Source organism: Henckelia pumila, chromosome 2, assembly GCF_033568475.1.
Source record: "Henckelia pumila isolate YLH828 chromosome 2, ASM3356847v2, whole genome shotgun sequence".
Classification (NCBI taxonomy): domain Eukaryota; kingdom Viridiplantae; phylum Streptophyta; class Magnoliopsida; order Lamiales; family Gesneriaceae; genus Henckelia; species Henckelia pumila.
In genome coordinates, this window is record NC_133121.1 from 149,834,194 (window position 1) to 149,853,400 (window position 19,207).

A 19,207-nucleotide genomic window follows, 5' to 3' on the forward strand; every position below is an offset into this window, starting at 1 on the left:
AAATCTGTCTCTTTTTTAGTGTTTGAACATTTTGATCATTTCAATGAGGTTGTTGAAACTTTTTATCCTCTACAAAGTTGAAGATGGGGGAAATTGGGGAAAAATCCCTACACACAAACACAACTTGTGATTCAGTACCCATGTAAGAATTTTTTGTTTTGCACTCCCTCCTGCACATAAACTCTTCTTCCTCACTCCCTATTTCATCTTTTTATTTCATTTATATTTTTTAATTTTTTTATATCCATTAATAATAATAATATTTCCCTAATATAATATTATTTCTCTTAAATCTTATTTTTATTTCTCCTTTGTTTCTCTTTCCTCCCCCTTCTTCTTTCTCACGCTTTTCCCCTCCTCTTTCACGGCAAAAGACGGAAATTTCTATCCCAAATCATCCACCGGCTGACTTCAATGACCGGCAAAGTCTGCTCCATTTGATTGCCTTTGCGTCGCTTCAAACTCAGGATAGCTTTGCCTGTCTCTCCTCCCGCCTTCACTTCTCTCCGAACCCTAACGACCACCGTAGCTCTCCGCCACCGCCGCAGTCACTCTCCATTGATCGCTTTCAATCCAGTTTGCTCTATTTCTTAATTTTTATGTTATGTGCTTGTGTAGGATTTTGAATTGAAATTTGGCGTAGAAAATGAGATCTAGGATTACAATATTGGATTTTGTATTATGTGTGTGTATAGTTGTGCATATGGATGTGGCTTGCTTTGGATTATTTTCTTCAATTATGTCCTCCGTATTCTTCTTGCTTGAATGAGTATGATGTTTATCGAAATGGTTGTGCATCTGGTTACTGCTATATTGATTGTGGCGAATGTAACTTGCATTTTAGTTGATTGGTATTTGACGAATGTGACTGTGGTTTTGAATCAAATTGGGGGTTTGGGCCATTGAAAATGAGCTCTTATTTAATGAAGGAGATGAAAAAAGTTTTAATTTCCATGAAACAATGTATTATACATACTTAGATGAAATCTAAAATTTGCCCTAAAATTCTAGAATCAAAATCATTTAAATAAATTATTCATCACATTTTTGTTGGTTTTTGCGCTTGTTCGTTCAATTTGTGTCGAATTCTCTTTGACATATGTTGGTTTCTTCTATTTATGGCGATTTTTTCCTCAAATATTTCTTGTTTTTATTGAAAATGTGCTGATCTATTTTCGACACGTGCTGATTTTTGTTTGAATTATGATGTTTTTTGTTTGAATTATGCTGATTTTGAAGCAGTGCATGTTAATCCGAAGAAATCTATTAAATTATGCTGCTTTTCATAATGACTTATGGCACACTGTATTATTTTTTTTATTTAGAAATATTTTGAAAACGAGTAGGATCTGAGGTGAAAGCTAGTACTCGGAGGCCGTATGAGTCACCTAGCCGATGCTCTGCTTCAGTATTTCGGAGTACGATGGAAGAACTTTCACCTATAATCGAGAGAAGACAATTACAGTGGATAAAATATTCTCCATTCTCGGAATGGTTGAAGATGCCAAAGCTTAGCTTTAGTTGTTTGAAGGTTGAGGCAGTGTTGAAAAGGTTTGATGTTCAGTCTTTGTCCATCAAATTTGGAGATGGTAGTGTATCGGTTCCTTTTAAGTTATTAGAGTTTTCCATTGTGATGGGGTTAAAATATGTTGGACAACCGGTGAATATTGATTTGAAAATGGAATCTTCCTTTGTAATATGGTTTGATGAAAATGGACCAAGGAAATTGAGGATGGAGTGAACAATTTTTTTAGTGTATTTTATATTGTACTTTGATCGGACAGATAACTATGTTGATGAATTTGGTATTGTATTTTGGTATAATGGATGTTTAATTTTCATTTATTTAATCATCATACCAAATTTTTTTTAAAAAACATCATGCCAAAGTAAGAACGTATTATACTTCATTTGCGACATAATATACTACTGATCAATATAACTGGTACTGCGTCTGACCACGCACCAACACCATCATAAAAAACATGTATGAAAGATGTACCAAATTTAATAGAATCTTATACCACAATTAGACATTATTATACTTTATTTGCAAGCTAGAGTACTACATATTGATATAAATGGTATTGCGTTTTTGATCCTGCACCAACACCATAATGTAAAATATGTATGAACGATGTACCAAATTTAACAAATTCTCATACCACAATTAGACGTTATTATACTTCATTTGCGACAAAATGTACTATGTATCCATATAATTGGTACTGTGTTTCTGACAACACATTAACACCACAATGTAAAACATGTATGGACGATGTACCAAATTTAACAAATTATCATATCACAATTAGACGTTATTATACTTCATTTGCGATAAAATGTACTACATGATATTGCGTTTCTGACCATGCACCAACACCACCATAAAAACATGTATGGAAGATGTACCAAATTTAACAAAATCTCATACCAAAATTAGACATTATTATAATTTATTTGCAAGCTAAAGTACTACGTATCGATATAATTGGTACTGCGTTTCTAACCACGCACCAACACCACCATGGAAAACATGTATGGAAGATGTACCAAATTTAACAGAATCTCATACCACAATGAGACATTATTATACTTCATTTGCAAGATAAAGTACTAAGTATCGATATAATTGGTACTGCATTTCTAACCATGCACCAACACCACCATGGAAAACATGTATGGAAGATGTACCAAATCTAACAGAATCTCATACCACAATGAGACATTATTATACTTCAATTTCAAGTTAAAGTACTACGTATCGATATAATTGGTACTGTGTTTACGAACACGCACCAACACCACAATTAAAAATATGTATGGAAGATGTACCGAATTTAACAAAATCTCATACCATAATTAGACATTATAATACTTTATTTGCAAGCTAAAGTACTACGTATCAATATAACTGGTACTGCGTTTCTGACAATGCACCAACATCACCATGAAAAACATGTATGAAAGATGTACCAAATTTAACAAAATCTCATACCACAATGAGACATTATTATACTGCATTTGTAGGCTAAAATACTACGTATCGATATAATTGGTACTACATTTTTGAACACGCACAAAAACCATGATGTTACACATATATCATAGATGTATAACAATATGTTTGAGTGTAAATATATGTTTTATATGTTTGAGATACTTACATGTAATTAGATTAATGATCATATAGGTTACATATATATTAGATGTATAAACATGATGAGTTATATGTTATTAATGAACATTAATATTACATATATCTTGGATATATGATTGAGTAATTATATGTCATTAATGATCATAGATGTTACATATATCATGGTTGTATAAACATATATTTGAGTGAGTAATATACCATTTATGATCATAGATGCTACATATATCTTGGATATATAAACATATGTTTGAGTGAGTTATATGTCATTGATGACCATGAATATAATATATATATATATATATATATATATATATATATATCTTGGTTCTATAAACATATGTTTGAGAGAATTATATATATGTCATTAATCACCATAGTTGTTACATATTTCTTGAATTTATAAGCATATGTTTGAATGAGTTACATAATATTTTTGGTGTATTTTATATTGTACTTTGATTGGATGGATAACTATGTTGATGAAATTGATATTGTATTTTGGTATAATGGATGTTTAATTTCCATTTATTTAATCATCATACAAAATTTAAAAAAAACATCATGACAAAGTAAGAACGTATTATATTTCATTTGCGACACAATATACTACTGATCAATATAACTGGTATTGAGTCTGACCACGCACCAACACCATCATGAAAAAAATGTATGGAAGATGTATCAAATTTAATAAAATCTTATACCACAATTAGACATTATTATATTTATTTGCAAGCTAGAGTACTACATATCGATATAAATGGTATTGCGTTTCTGATCCCTCACCAACACCACAATGTAAAACATGTATGGACGATGTACCAAATTTAACAAATTCTCATACCACAGTTAGACGTTATTATACTTCATTTGCGACAAAATGTACTACGTATCCATATAATTGGTACTGTGTTTCTGACCACACATCAACACCACAATGTAAAACATGAATGGACGATGTACCAAATTTAACAAATTATCATACCACAATTAGACGTTATTATACTTCATTTGCGATAAAATGTACTACTTGGTACTACATTTCTGACCACGCACCAACACCACCATAAAAATATGTATGGAAGATGTACCAAATTTAACAGAATCTCATATCACAATGAGACATTATTATACTTCATTTGCAAGCTAAAGTACTACGTTTCGATATAATTGGTACTGTGTTTCTGAACACGCACCATATGAAAAAAAATGTATGGAAGATGTACCAAATTTAACAAAATCTCATACCACAATTAGACATTATTATACTTCATTTGCAAGCTAAAGTACTACGTATTGATATAATTGGTACTGCGTTTCTAACCACGCGCCAACACCACCATGGAAAACATGTATGGAAGATGTACCAAATTTAACAAAATCTCATACCACAATTAGACATTATTATACTTCATTTGCAAGCTAAAGTACTACGTATCGATATAATTGGTACTGGATTTCTAACCACGCACCAACACCACCATGGAAAACATGTATGAAAGATGTATCAAATTTAACAGAATCTCATACCACAATGAGACATTATTATACTTCATTTGCAAGCTAAAGTACTACGTATCGATATAATTTGTACTGCGTTTATGAACACGCACCAACACCACAATGGAAAATATGTATGGAAGTTGTACCAAATTTAACAGTGTAAATTCATGGTCTTGGTTCTTTCATGTATGTTCAGTATCAATTAAATTTTTATGTGGTACTAATGTAGAATACTGTGATAATACTAAGACTAATTGTAGTATTATTACTAATGTCGCAAACTTCGATACAATGAAAACTACTTGAAATATTAATACGGTTAAAATAGGACTCACGCACTTGCAATTACTCATTCGGTACAAAAAAACAAGTTCAACACCATTTGCAATGTGCTTGACCAAGCCAAACTTACACCAAAGCACCAACTACTTTAACTTATTTAACAGAGATTACAATCAATAAAACCAAGAGAAACAAACAAGCAACCCAACCAATGTGCACATACCAATCACCGACACGGGATCCACAAGATCTTGTCCCAACTTCCACGCAATTTTCATCGCCAAATTCTTTTTGCTTGTCTTTGGTTTCATCACTATTGGGGGTGGTCTGGGATTTATCTCTACTACCCTGAATTTTTGTATCTTCTCCCACAAGTCTAGGTCCAAGTAACCATGTAGCATAGTATGGTTTTCACCAACGAAAAAAACCACACTGATTGTTCGAGCAACATAACAACATACCTTTAGATTTTTTTTCCTCAGAAGTAACAACCCTAACATCAGCCATCCTTTGACAGGAACACGAAGGTGTAGGAGGGAATCTTAAATCAATGTTAGGCTTCATATGTGTTCTTCCGCTTAAGTTTGAATTCTCAATTTTGATCTTTTTGTGCTTCGATAGCTTCAACTTCCGATCTGAGAAACATTGAAATTTGTGAATCCTGTATCCCAATTGTTTAGATACCACACAATATTGTATATAAAAGAAGAATTTCTCAATCCAAATTCATGCTCATTCGACCATAATATATGTGATTTCTTACGCGATTCTTAAGAATAAAATTATTAATTGTGAAGGTCTAGACTTTACCAAAAAAATAAAATAAAAATAACTAAGAGATTTAAATACAAAATATCATAGAAGTTCAAATTATTGAGAGTCAATTACCCAATTTAAATTAAAAAAGTATTGATCTTGAGTCACACCTTTCAATTTCAATGCTCAAAAAATTAAAAAAATATTAATCTTAAAAAACCGAGATTTCAAATCTAATCTATCTATATTATGAAAAAAGTCTACTTTTTTCACCTCAAACTCGGTATGTCAAAAACAAGGCAGTGAATAAAGTGAATTAAAATTCAAGATCCATAATCTCAACTAACAATTAATTAAGCAATCAAAACCAATCTAGAAACTGAAAAAATTCCAAATATCAAGAAAGTTCATTTGACAATATAAAAGAGAAGAGAGAACAACAAAAATACAGAGATCAACTATAAAATATGCTTAAACCAACGGCAAAACGAAACAATCTGCAGGAAAATACAAGCAATAAATTGAACAAAACCCTTCAAAATTTGAAAAAAAGTGGTGGAAAAAGAACCAAAATCATGAAAGTACCCCATCTCTTTAGAATTTATCGCCAAAGAGGTTACAATCAATTTTTAGATTAAGGGAAGAAAAGACGCACACATGGAAGCAAACATTTTCAAGGAATAAAAGTAGAAAGTGGACATAAGAATCTTTCAATTGATCGACACCAAATGCGTACATATACCAGTAAAAATATAAGAATTGGTAATTTCCCCCAAGAGTCACAATACTTAACCAACCACAAACCATAAAATGACATCAAATCACACTTGACAACGTGCAACCCGTAGTCAAAAAATTATTTTGGTAACAGTTGCATCAACAAAATGGGTGAGAAACTTAACGTATCAAAATTTGTAATTTGTAAAAGGCCATAAAAAGACATCCATGAAAGAGCTCTAATACAAAATAATCCACAAAATTGAATACATCACAAACTAAAGAAAAAAATTTAGGAGAACCTCATGATTTATCTCCCAATAACAAACATGAGCTATAAAAACTAAAACCCACTTCAAGTTTCGGAAAATTAAGATGAACCATTACTGAAAAATAATACCAAAAGGCATAAAAAATCACAGAACATGTAATGCAAGCACAATTTCTTTTTTCTGAAAACAAGACATTGATTTCAAGAGAATTTATTCAATTAATCAATTGGATCGCACAATCACGACCACAAATCCAAACCTTAGTTGGAAATCAAACTGGTTTCAGAAACTTCCCCTAATTAAAAGAATATGTGTTCCTCGTCCGTGGCTTCCAACAGTGGGTTTCGACTTCGCCAGTGGATGTCGACTTCGCCGGTGGCTATGGATTTAGTTTTTCCGTCTTCAACATGAAAAGGGATAAAAAAAAATTAGGGAACGACAGAGAGAGAACGAAGGAGAAAGAAAATAAAAAAAGGGAAAAATATGTGTGAATTAGTTGCTAGGAAGCTTAAAATAAGTTCTGAAGAGGGTCAGGGATTTCAGAATAAGTTTTTCTGAGTTGGGGACTGAACACAAAGTACTTTATGTTTTGATTAGGGATTTATCCCCAATTAACCGTTGAAGATGCCTCTTTTGTGATTCTATAGGATTTTAAATCACTTCAATATGACCTCTGTAGCTTGAGTAATTTTATTTTTACCAAACATGTGAGTAAAACATTTAAATATAAACACATAACACTAAAATAATACAACTTCATAATTTTAATGAAACTTTAATATTAAATTAAACACAACTTTTAACATATAAATAATTAAAAATTTTAAGTTTCATCACACCTCCAAACCGGTTTATTACTAGTCCCTTTGTAATAAAATATCATAAAATCACAAGTTAGATTTTTATTCCTTATTATATATATTCAAATTTGCAAACTTTGAAATTTTAAAACACACTTGCAAGGAGATCATACGTTTATTTATGAATCTTGTTATCAACTAATATATTAATATATAATTGGATGGGTTATACATATATATTTCACACAAAATCAAAATATTAAATATATATATATATAATTTTTTATATATAAATATTTTCTAAAAACTTTGAGAATAATATAATTAAAATGATAATAGAAATCATTTTCATAACATGTATATCATCAGGAATATTAATGTAAAAGTCTCAACTCCATATTCTTTTGGGTTATGATATTTCATATATAGCTGTTTTTCACTCATGGAGTTGGAAGAAAATTATACACTCATTGAAAATGGCTAATATGTAAAGCAGACAAAATAACTTAATATTGAAAATAAGATAGGATAATTTACAAAGAATAAACCCTCTTTTTTTTTTTCTCACTTTTTTGTTTTCTTTTTTTTTAATTTTATCTGCAAAGTATGTTTTTCTTCCTCTTTTTTTTTACGATGACCAAATACCTACAATAAACTTTGAAAATGTAACATTTTTTTTCTTCAAAGTTCATTTGCACATTTTTTTAATGATGTAACTTCATTTACATTGAGGATTATAGTAATGATAATCATTCTTAATTATTATTATGATCATATTTCAAAAAACTTTGCAGCTAAATTTATTTGCATAGCTTTTTCCTTTTTTTTTAAAAAAAATGGGTTTAATCTAGTAATTAACCATTTCTTAATAATCAATAAAATTTTATAAGTTGTTTTCTCAATTCTCACCTCTCACTCACAAAATTTATGTGAGTATATATTGCACTTTTACAAATTAAGTCCTTCAATTATACATGTTATTATTTATTCAATCAATATCACTTTAACTATATACTCATAAAAGTTTTAGAAAAATATGTTATTTGAAAACACAAAATCATATAATTATTTATAATTTATATCCCATCAATTATATATTTTCTATTAAATTGATAAAAAGAAGTATAAATATTACATATATTCAAAAAGACATCATTTTCTTAGTAGTTTGCATTTTAAATATATACTTAATATTAAAATCTAATCTATTGTGAAAATGTGATAAATAATTAATTAATGAGTCTCAAAAATTTTTGACTCCTTACTCTGCCATTGAAAAAGAAAAATAAATATTATATTATTATAGCAATATTTTTATTTTTAAAATTTTAAAATATTTTTTAAAAATAAACCCTCCCCCGAAACCTGAATATGATTTTTTTAAATTTTTTTAAAAATAAGAATAAAGAGTAAATGATGAAAGAGATAACACCTGGAATTTATTGAAGATTAGGAACAAACACAAACCAACTCACTACATGTTGAATCAATGATCCAGTTTCTTTTTCTTACTGGCTGGTTGAGACCAATTGATCTTTGTTATAGCTGAATCAGGTTGATGAACAAAATATTGGAGGTCATCAATTAATTGGTCATCATTCGAAGCAGAGACGAGCATCCTTCTTGAATTTTCTGAAATAAATTTTTTTTCCACAACTACATCAAGAAAAGTCAACAAACCGTCATAATAGTTATTGATATTCAACAAGCCAACAGGTTTATTATGGATATTAAGTTGTGCCCAAGAAACAACATGAAAAATTTCTTCTAAAGTACCAAAACCACCAGGTAAGGCAATAAAAGCATCAAAATTTTCTATCATTTTAGTTATTCTCTCATACATTGATGAAACTTTCAACTCTTCTCCAACCGTATTACCTGTAATATTTTCTTCAGCTAAAGCTGTAGGAATTATACCCAAAACCTGACTACCTCCAAGATGAGCTTCTGTTGAAATAGATCACATTAACACAATAATGCCTCCTCAATATACCAAGTGAATTTTTCTATCTGCTAACGTTTTTCCAAGATTAATTGTTGCATCTACAAATATTTCATTCTTTCCAGTACTAGAACCACACAAGACACAAATATTTTTTAATTTTTGTGAAGAGGATCCTGCCATGTTTTTTTTTTTTTTCAAGAAGTAAAGAAAATCAAGCATGCATTTATAGAAAAACAACTACACGAAAAGTCAAAATATAAATAGTAAAACACATACACACACATAAATAAATTATGAAATATATACATTACCATCGGGGATAGTACCATTTATTCATTGTCGTTGGAGTTGAGATACCCAATTCTTGTGATATGTGACATACGAAATCTACATTAAATGCAAGACAATCTATATAATGATCCCTCTCATAAAGAAATTTTGTCCACAATTTGAGAAGTTCGTTTTGCACGTATCCACTGGAATGCGTCTCAAGAGACATTGGAAGTGGATCCAATGGTTCTTTACTCAGGTCATTCCTAATGAATAATATTTTATCTTCTCTGTTTGCGGATGTCATTCCAACATTCCTACAACGTCCATGACAAGTCCACCTAACACATTTGTAATATCCACCTATTTTTTTAGCTCTACGATTTTTAGCATAAGTACTTTTTCCAAATCCAGATATTTGTTTAATAATGATCTTACTTGCTTCACCATCAAGTTGAACCTTTGCTTCAATAATAAAGCGTATATCATCAGAAATATTATACAACATAAGTAAACGTAATCTCTCGCATCTAGCTTAATATATATTTTTCAACTTATTATCAGCTATACCACGAAAATATTTACGAAGATTCAAAATTCAAACATCCATATATATATATATATATATATATATATTCAAATTATTTTGGGAAATTGAGATAAAACCGACTAAAAGTAGTCACGGAGTACCGTTATCCGCCACTTAATCGAAAAGTGAACTCAATTATGAAAAAATAAAATTAAAATATAAGTAACAATTAATTTGGATTATATAAAGACATAGACTCATCATTAAGAATTTCATTTTATAAAAATGGTTTAAGTATTTGCCCATTAACTTTAAATAAATTATTATTTTTAGGATTTTCAACATCAACAATACCATGAGAATAGGCAAATTTAAAAATAAATGGTCCAGACCATCGTGATCTAAGTTTTTCTGGAAACAAATGCAAGCGATAATTATAAAGTAAAACTTTTTGTCCGATTTCAAAAGATTTCCTCATAATATTTTTATCATGAAAGACTTTTGTTTTATCTTTATAAATCTTTGCATTTTCTTATGCATCATTTCTTAATTTTTCCAGTTTATTTAATTGAAATTTTCTTAATTTAGATGCATTATCTAAATTAGTATTAAATGCTTTTATTGCCGAGTAAGCTTTATGTTCAATTTCAACAGGTAGATCGCAATGCTTGCCAAAAACTAACCTATATGGTGATATCCCCAATGATGTTTTGAATGTAGTTCTATATGCCCATAATGCATCACTTAATATTAAAGACCAATCTTTTCGATTTGGATTGACTGTTTTTTTCCAAAATTTGTTTTATTTCTTTATTTGCAAGTTCAACTTGACCATTCGTTTGATGGTGATATGGAGTAGGAACTTTATGTGTAATACCATATTTTCTTAACAACAAAGAAAATGATTTATTTATAAAATGACTTCCCCCATCACTGATTATAGCTCTAGGTATTCCAAATCGACTAAAAATATTTTCTTTCAAAAATTTTATCACAACTTTATGATCATTACTTCTACATGAAATTGCTTCAATACATTTTGAAACATAATCGACAACCACTAAAACATAAGTAAATCCAAAAGATAATGGAAATGGACCCATAAAATCTATTCACCAACTGTCAAATATTTCAATAATCATGATTGGGTTTAAAGACATCATGTTTCGTTTTGAAATTGAACCCATTTTCTGAAAATTTTTACAAGATTTGCAAAATGAATGTGTATCTTTGAATAAAGAAGGTCAATAAAATCCACATTGAAAGATTTTTGCAGCTGTTTTTTTTTTCCGAAAAATGACCTCCACATACCTCAGAATGACAAAATTTAATGACACTACTTACCTCATTGTCGGGTATGCATCGTCAAAAAATTTGATCAGGACAATACTTAAACAAATAAAGATCATCCCAATAAATTTTTTTTTTACCTCTTTCAAGAATTTATTTTTATCTTGTGAACTCCAATGAGATGACATTTTATTTGTGACAAGAAAATTTACAATATTAGCAAACCAAGACATAGTAGTAGCATAAAATAGTTGATCATCCGAAAAATTTTCATTTATTGGTATTTCGTTTTGAGATGATTCAGAAATTATTCTTGATAAATGATCAGCTACTACATTTTCTTTTCCTTTTTTTTTTATCTTTTATTATAAGATCAAATTCTTGTAACAAAAAAATCCATCATATTAATCTCATCTTAGCATCTTGCTTATTTCATAAATATTTTATGGCAGAATGATCAGTATAAACAATAGTAGTAGAACCAATTAAATAGGATCGAAATTTATCTAATGCAAACACTACTAAAAGTAAATTTTTTCAGTTGTTGAATAATTTATTTGGAGACTATTTAAGGTTCTACTAGCATAGTATATCACATAAGGTTTACCTTATTTTCTTTGTCCTATCACGACTCCTACAGCATAATCATTTGCATCACACATTAATTCAAATGGTAAAGACCAATCAGGAGGTTGTAAAATAGGTGAAGTTAAAAGATTAATTATCTTTTTAAAATCAGTTTCACATTGTTAAGTCCATTAAAATTGTGCATCTCTTGTTAAAAAATTTGAAATTGGTTTAGATATTATGCTAAATTTTTTTTATAAATCTTCTATAAAATCTCTCATGACCCAAAAATGATCGAATTTCTTTGATCGTGTTTGGTGATGGTAAATTAGCAATAACATCAACCTTAGCTTTATCAACTTCAATTCCTTTTCAGATATAACATGTTCTAACACAATTTCAAATTTAACCATGTAGTGACATTTTTTCCAATTTAAAACAAGATTTTTTTTTCTTCACATCTTTTTAAAACTTCTTCCTAATTTTTAAGACAGTTTTCAAATGAGTTTCCAAAAACAGTTATATCATCCATAAAAACTTCCACAAATTCTTCAATCATGTCACTAAAAATATTTAGAATGCATTTTGAAAAGTATCCGGAACATTACATAAACCAAATGACATTCTTTTAAATGCAAAAGTTCCAAAAGAACAAGTGAAAGTAGTTTTTTCTTGATTTTCTAATGATATTGGTATTTGATAATACCCCGAATAGCCATTATGAAAACAATAATAAGGATTAACTGCTACTTTTTCTAAAATTTGATCTAAAAATGGTAGCGAAATGTGATATTTTCTAGTTGCATCATTTAATTTTCTATAATCAATGCACATACGCCAACTAGATGGAATCCTAGCTTGTAATAATTCCCCCTTTTCATTTTTTATAACAGTGACGCCTGATGTTTTTGGTACTAATTGTGTTGAACTTACCCATTTGCTATCCGAGATTGGATAAATAATTCCAGCATATAATAGTTTTAACACTTAATTTTTAACAACTTCTTTCATGTGTGGATTTAATCTTCTTTGTGGTTGTTGATATATTTTAGCATATTCTTCCAAGTGAATTCTATGTGTGCAGATTAAAGGATTTATACCTTTTATATCTTGCAAAGCCCATCCAATTGCATTTTTATGTTTTGTAAGTAATTTTATTAAATCTTTTTCTTGTTTTGGTTAGAGGGTGGAAGATCTTACGATTTTCACCAAGAAAAACATATTTTAGTTCTACTGATAAAGATTTGAATTCAAGTTTTGGATGATCATCTTCTTTTGCTTCTTCAATTTCATTAATTTTTTTAAACAAATTTGATTTAAAAACATTTTTTGAATCAAAGCTTTCCACTAAACAAACTTCAGATTGTTGATTTAAGTTTTCTTGGTATATATTTTCTTCCACGATTGTTTCTATTGCATTATCATCTTCATTTTCATTAATACTTGGTTGTTTACATAAATTGAACACATTAAGTTCCAAAGTCATATTTCCAAAAGACAATTTTATTATTCCATTTTGACAATTAATTAAAGCATTTGAAGTTGCAAGAAATGGACGTCCCAATATTACTAGAATTTCATTATGTACTTCTATTGGTTGTGTATCCAAGATAATAAAATCCACAGGGTATATGAATTTATCGACTTGAACTAACACATCTTCTTTGATACCTTTAGGTATTTTGATTGATCTATCGACTAGTAAAAGAGTAACAGATGTAGGTTTAAAATCTCCCAACTTAAGTTTTTCATAAACTGAATAAGGAAGTAAATTCATACTTGCTCCCAAATCTAACAAAGATTTTTTAATTTTATTTTTTCCAATAATACATGAAATTGTTAGACAACCAGGATATTTATATTTCAAAGTAAAATTATTTTGAATAATAGAACTTACTTGTTCAGTTAAGAATGTTTTTTCTTTACATGAAATTGTCTTTTCACAGTACATAAATCTTTTAAAAATATTACATAAGAAGGTACTTGTTTAATAGCATCTAATAATGGAATATTTCTTTTTTACTTGTTTAAAAACTTCATAAATATCAGAATCATTTTTTTTTGTTTTTTATTATTTACTAATGCATATGGAAAAGGAAGATGTTTATTTGACTCGCTTATTATTTCAGATAATTTATCATCAACTTTCTTATTCTTAGGACTCAAAGTATCATCTTTCTCGAAAGTATCAGGATTTGAATCCTTACTCTTTGAGTTTAACTGATCTTTGTTTTCATCACTATATAGATCATTAACTATTTTTCCACTTCTAAGAGTAATAACAGATTTTACTTGATCAAATTTATCTTGATTTTGATTTTTAGGATTAGGTTGTGGTTGAGATGAAAATTTTCATTTTTCATGGATATTAAGTGCAGATGCAAATTTTGCAAGAGTTTCTTTCAAATAATTGATAGATTGAATATTTTGAATATTGATAGACTCTTGCTTTTGAATGTATGCATGAATTTTATCTTCAAAATGTTTCCTTTGAGGTGGGATATAAGGAGCATAACCTTGATGATTTTGGTTATTTTGAAAAGGTTGTTGTGAATATTGTGCATTATTATTGTTCCTCCAACTAAAATTAGGATGATTTCTCCAACCAGGATTATATGTTTGTGAAAAAGGATCTAATGTTGGTGTTTTAAAATTGTTAACATAATTGACTTGTTCATGGAGGCATTCTTTAAATGAAGGCAAAATTGGACAATTATTTGTAAGATGATCATGTGTGTCACATATATGACAAACAATTTCTTGAACACTTTTTAATTGATCACTCTTTTTCATTTTTAATGACTCTATTTTTCTTGCTAAAGATGCAAGTTTAGCTTGAATTCTACATCATATTTAAGATGATAAATACCAACTTCATTTGTTGAATTATTGGTTTTACTTGGTGGTTCAATTGAGCCTATATTATCTCAATTTTGAGCATTTTCTACTAATTAATCCAAATAGTCCATGGCTTCATTTGAGTTTTTATCTTCAAAAGTTCCCTTATACATGAATTATATCATTTGCCTATCTTTAGATATTAAACATTCATAAAAGTGAGAAACTATCCTCCATATTTCGAAACCATGATGTGGGCATGTATTAAGTAACTCTTTATATCTATCCCAATATTGATAAAATGTTTCCCCTTGTTTTTGATAAAAACAAATTGTAATTTATCTTTTAAAAGAGTTTTTTTTATGGGAAGGGAAAAACTTTTTAAGAAATTGTTGTTGCATTTCATCCCATGATTTTATTGAACTTTTTCTCAAATTTTCAACCATATTTTAGCTTTATCTTTTAAAGAAAAAGGGAAAAGTTTTAATCGAAAAATATCCATGTTAGAATTTTGATCATTATAAGTATTGCAAACCTCCTCAAATTTCCTTAAATGCAAATATGGATTTTCATAATCTAAGCCATGAAATTTGGTAAAAGTTGAATGATTTGAGGTTTAAAATTGAAATTAGATGCATGAGGAGGAAAAACTAAACAAGATTGTGTACTAGTTCTAATTGGATTTATATGGTGCCCAAGTGTTCTTGGTTGTTCATGTTCTTGATTATTATTATTATTATTATTATTATTATCATCTTGATTATTAGAAGTATCCTCCATGTTTAAAATATTTTCAAATACCCGAATAAGTCTACCACTTTTTTTACGACTCCAAACAATCATACAATTAAAAACAACATACCATTTACATAAATAACATATTTAACTAAACTTAAACTTAATTTATACCTCCTAGGCAACACGTGCCAAAAACTTGCTACTACTTAAATTGTAATTCACCCAAATGTAGGTTTTCTGCAAGTAAAATATATTTGTAAGTACGAGATCGATCCACAGAGAAGATTTTTAAGTTTAAATTTAACAATTACAGATTATAGATGGAAAGATTATTAAAAAATTTGAAGTACACAAATTATAAAATTGTCAAGGCTCAAAGGTTCATTATTAGTTTATTTAATATTGTTTAACAAAAAAAATTTCTAAAATAACAATAGTACAATAAGAATAATTAAATATTTAAACAAATATATCATATAATATAGTTTCCACTATATAAATATCAGATTAACCAATATTTAATACATGGTACCCATGATATATATATCATAAATATTAACATAAAAGTAAATGTTAGATCAAATCACAATATTTCATTTAGAACAACCAGCAGAGCCACGCTATCCTCTAAATAAAATATATGACTTAATAAGATGCATAAAGTAAATGTTAGTTGCAATAAAAAAAATGATAGATGGGATAAAGTAAATGTTAGATGCGATAAAATAAATGTTAGTGTTAAGTTAATTAAACTATATATTTTATTTAGAACAACCGGCAGAGCCACACTATCGCCTAAATAAGATATATAATTTAATTATAGTTAGATACATATATATTTATAGTATCTAATAATGTAGTATTTATTTTATCATATTAAACAACAAATTAAGGTAACCACTTTCAAGGTACCAAGTATTTGATGTAAATAGATAACAATAAATCATCCAAAATTATACCTACAAATAAAGATTAATTAGTAAAAATAAAAATAGAAAAAAGGAAGAATATACAAAATATAAACAATCTTATTTGACCAATAATGAGACCTTTTCACCTTGACATTAATGAGTTTAGCTTGCCATCAACATGAAACTGAAGAATAAGGGTAAAAGAAATTTTATACTTGAACTTGAGAAATATGTATACTAAAACTCTTATTCTCACACACAATATTTATTTTACAAATTATAAGGAACTTCACACTCTCTTTCATACTTCAAAGCTTATATAACACATCTATTTATAGGCCAAATGAGAGCAAGAGTCCAAGACTCCTTAATGTGGAATAGTAAAGTTAGTGGTTGCTTGTCTCCTTGAATGTACCATGACCCAACTTTAATTGACATGTTTGATGCTTTAAATCATCTATTCAGACTTTCCACTCAACATAGAACGTAGGAAATTTTGTGTAGATGTGTTTGGACATATGATTCACCTTTTTTGGATAAAAGGTGAATTATTTATAATTTTTTTTACTACAAGCTGGTCATAGTAAAAGTTAATCTGTCTTCTTTTTGGTGTTTGAACATTTTGATCATTTCAATGAGGTTGTTGGAATTTTGTATCTTTTACAAAGTTGAAGATGCCTCTTTTGTGATTCTACATGATTTGAAATCACTTCAGTATGACCTCTTTAGCTTGAGTAATTTTATTTTTACCAAACCTGTGCAGATCATAAAATACAACATTTTTAGTACAACATTTAAATATAAACACATAACACTAAAATAATACTTCATAATTTTAATGAAACTTTAATTTTAAAACACAACTTTTAACATATAAATAAGTACAAATTTTAAGTTTCATCAGAAATTCAATGGCGCAAGCCCTCAAAAGTTCCTCCAAGATCTGAATTACCCTATCGGACTGCCCATCCGTCTGAGGGTGAAAGGTTGTACTGAACAAAAGCTTCGTCCCCAAAGCTGTGTGAAGACTTCTCCAAAAAGACGAAGTAAACCATGGATCTCTATCAGACACAATGGAAACAAGGATACCATGAAGTCTGACTATCTCTCGGATGTACAACTCTGCATACTAGGCCATGGATAAAGTCTTCCTAACTGGTAGAAAGTGCGCCGACTTAGTGAGGCGGTAAACAATAACCCAAATGGAATTCAAACCTCTCACTGACCTAGGCAACCCCACAACAAAATCAATGGTAACATTCTCTCATTTTCACTCGGAGATAGGGAGTTTCTTAAGTAATCCAGCGGGCCTCTGATGTTCCGCATTATCCTGCTGGAAAGTCAGACACTCAGCCAAGAATCGAGCAATGTCACGCTTCACGCCCGGCCACTAGTACAATTGCTGAAGATACCGATACATCTTTGTACTCCCCGAGTGGATGGAGTACGGCGATGCATGAGCCTCAGACATGATCGTAGCTCGCAAAGAGTCACCTGCAGGAACCCAAAACCAACCTCTAAACTTCACGATCTCATCAACCACTGAGTACAAACCAATGCTTTTTTCCTCATCTTTATGTCTTCACTTCCTCAACTACTCATCATTCGCCTGCTCAGCATGGATAGGATCAAACAGTGTGGTCCGCACTGATAGAGAAGATAGTCGGGGTGCTCTACCCTTGGCATAAAACTCTAGGTCAAACCTCTGAATCTCATACCGCAACGGTGGAGATAATGACAAGGAGAAAATCACTGTTGTCTTCCTATTCAAAGCATCCGCAACGACATTAGCTTTACCCAAGTGGTAACTAATGTCACAGTCGTAGTCCTTCACCAGCTCAAGCCATCTCCGCTGCCTCATATTTAACTCCTTATAGGTGAAGAAGTACTTGAGTCTCTTGTGGTCTGTGAAGATCTTGCACTTCTCTCCATAGAGGTAGTGCCTCCAAATCTTGAGTGCGTAAACCACATCGGCCAACTCCAAATCATGAGTGGGATAATTCTTCTCATGCTCCTTCAATTGTCTAGAAGCATAAGCAATAACTCTATCCCGCTGCATGAGAACTGCTTCTAATCCCAGTTTAGAAGCATTAGTATACATAACAAAATCACTTTGCCCTGATGGCATAGCTAACACCGGTGTTGTCGTAAGAGCCTTCTTCAACACATCAAAGCTCTCTTGACACTCCGGACTCCAATCAAACTTGGCATTTTTCTTGGTCAATGCGGTCAGGGGCACAACAATGGATGAAAAGCACTTGATGAATTTCCTATAATAACCACCCAATCCAAGAAAACTGCGAATCTCTAAAGCATTTCTAGGTACTGACCATTCCTTCACTGCTTGAACCTTCGAGGGATCTACCTCTACACCGCTCTTGGAGATAACATGACCCAAGAATGCAACTCTATCCAACCAAAATTCGCACCTGTCAAACTTGGCATACAACCTCCGATCTCGAAGCACCTCTAGAAATGTCCTCAAATGCTGCATATTCTCCTCTCGGTCCTTGGAGTAAATGAGGATATCATCGATGAATACAATGACAAATCGGTCCAAGTACGACTGAAACACACGGTTCATAATATCTATAAAAACCGCAGGCACGTTCGTCAAACCGAACGACAT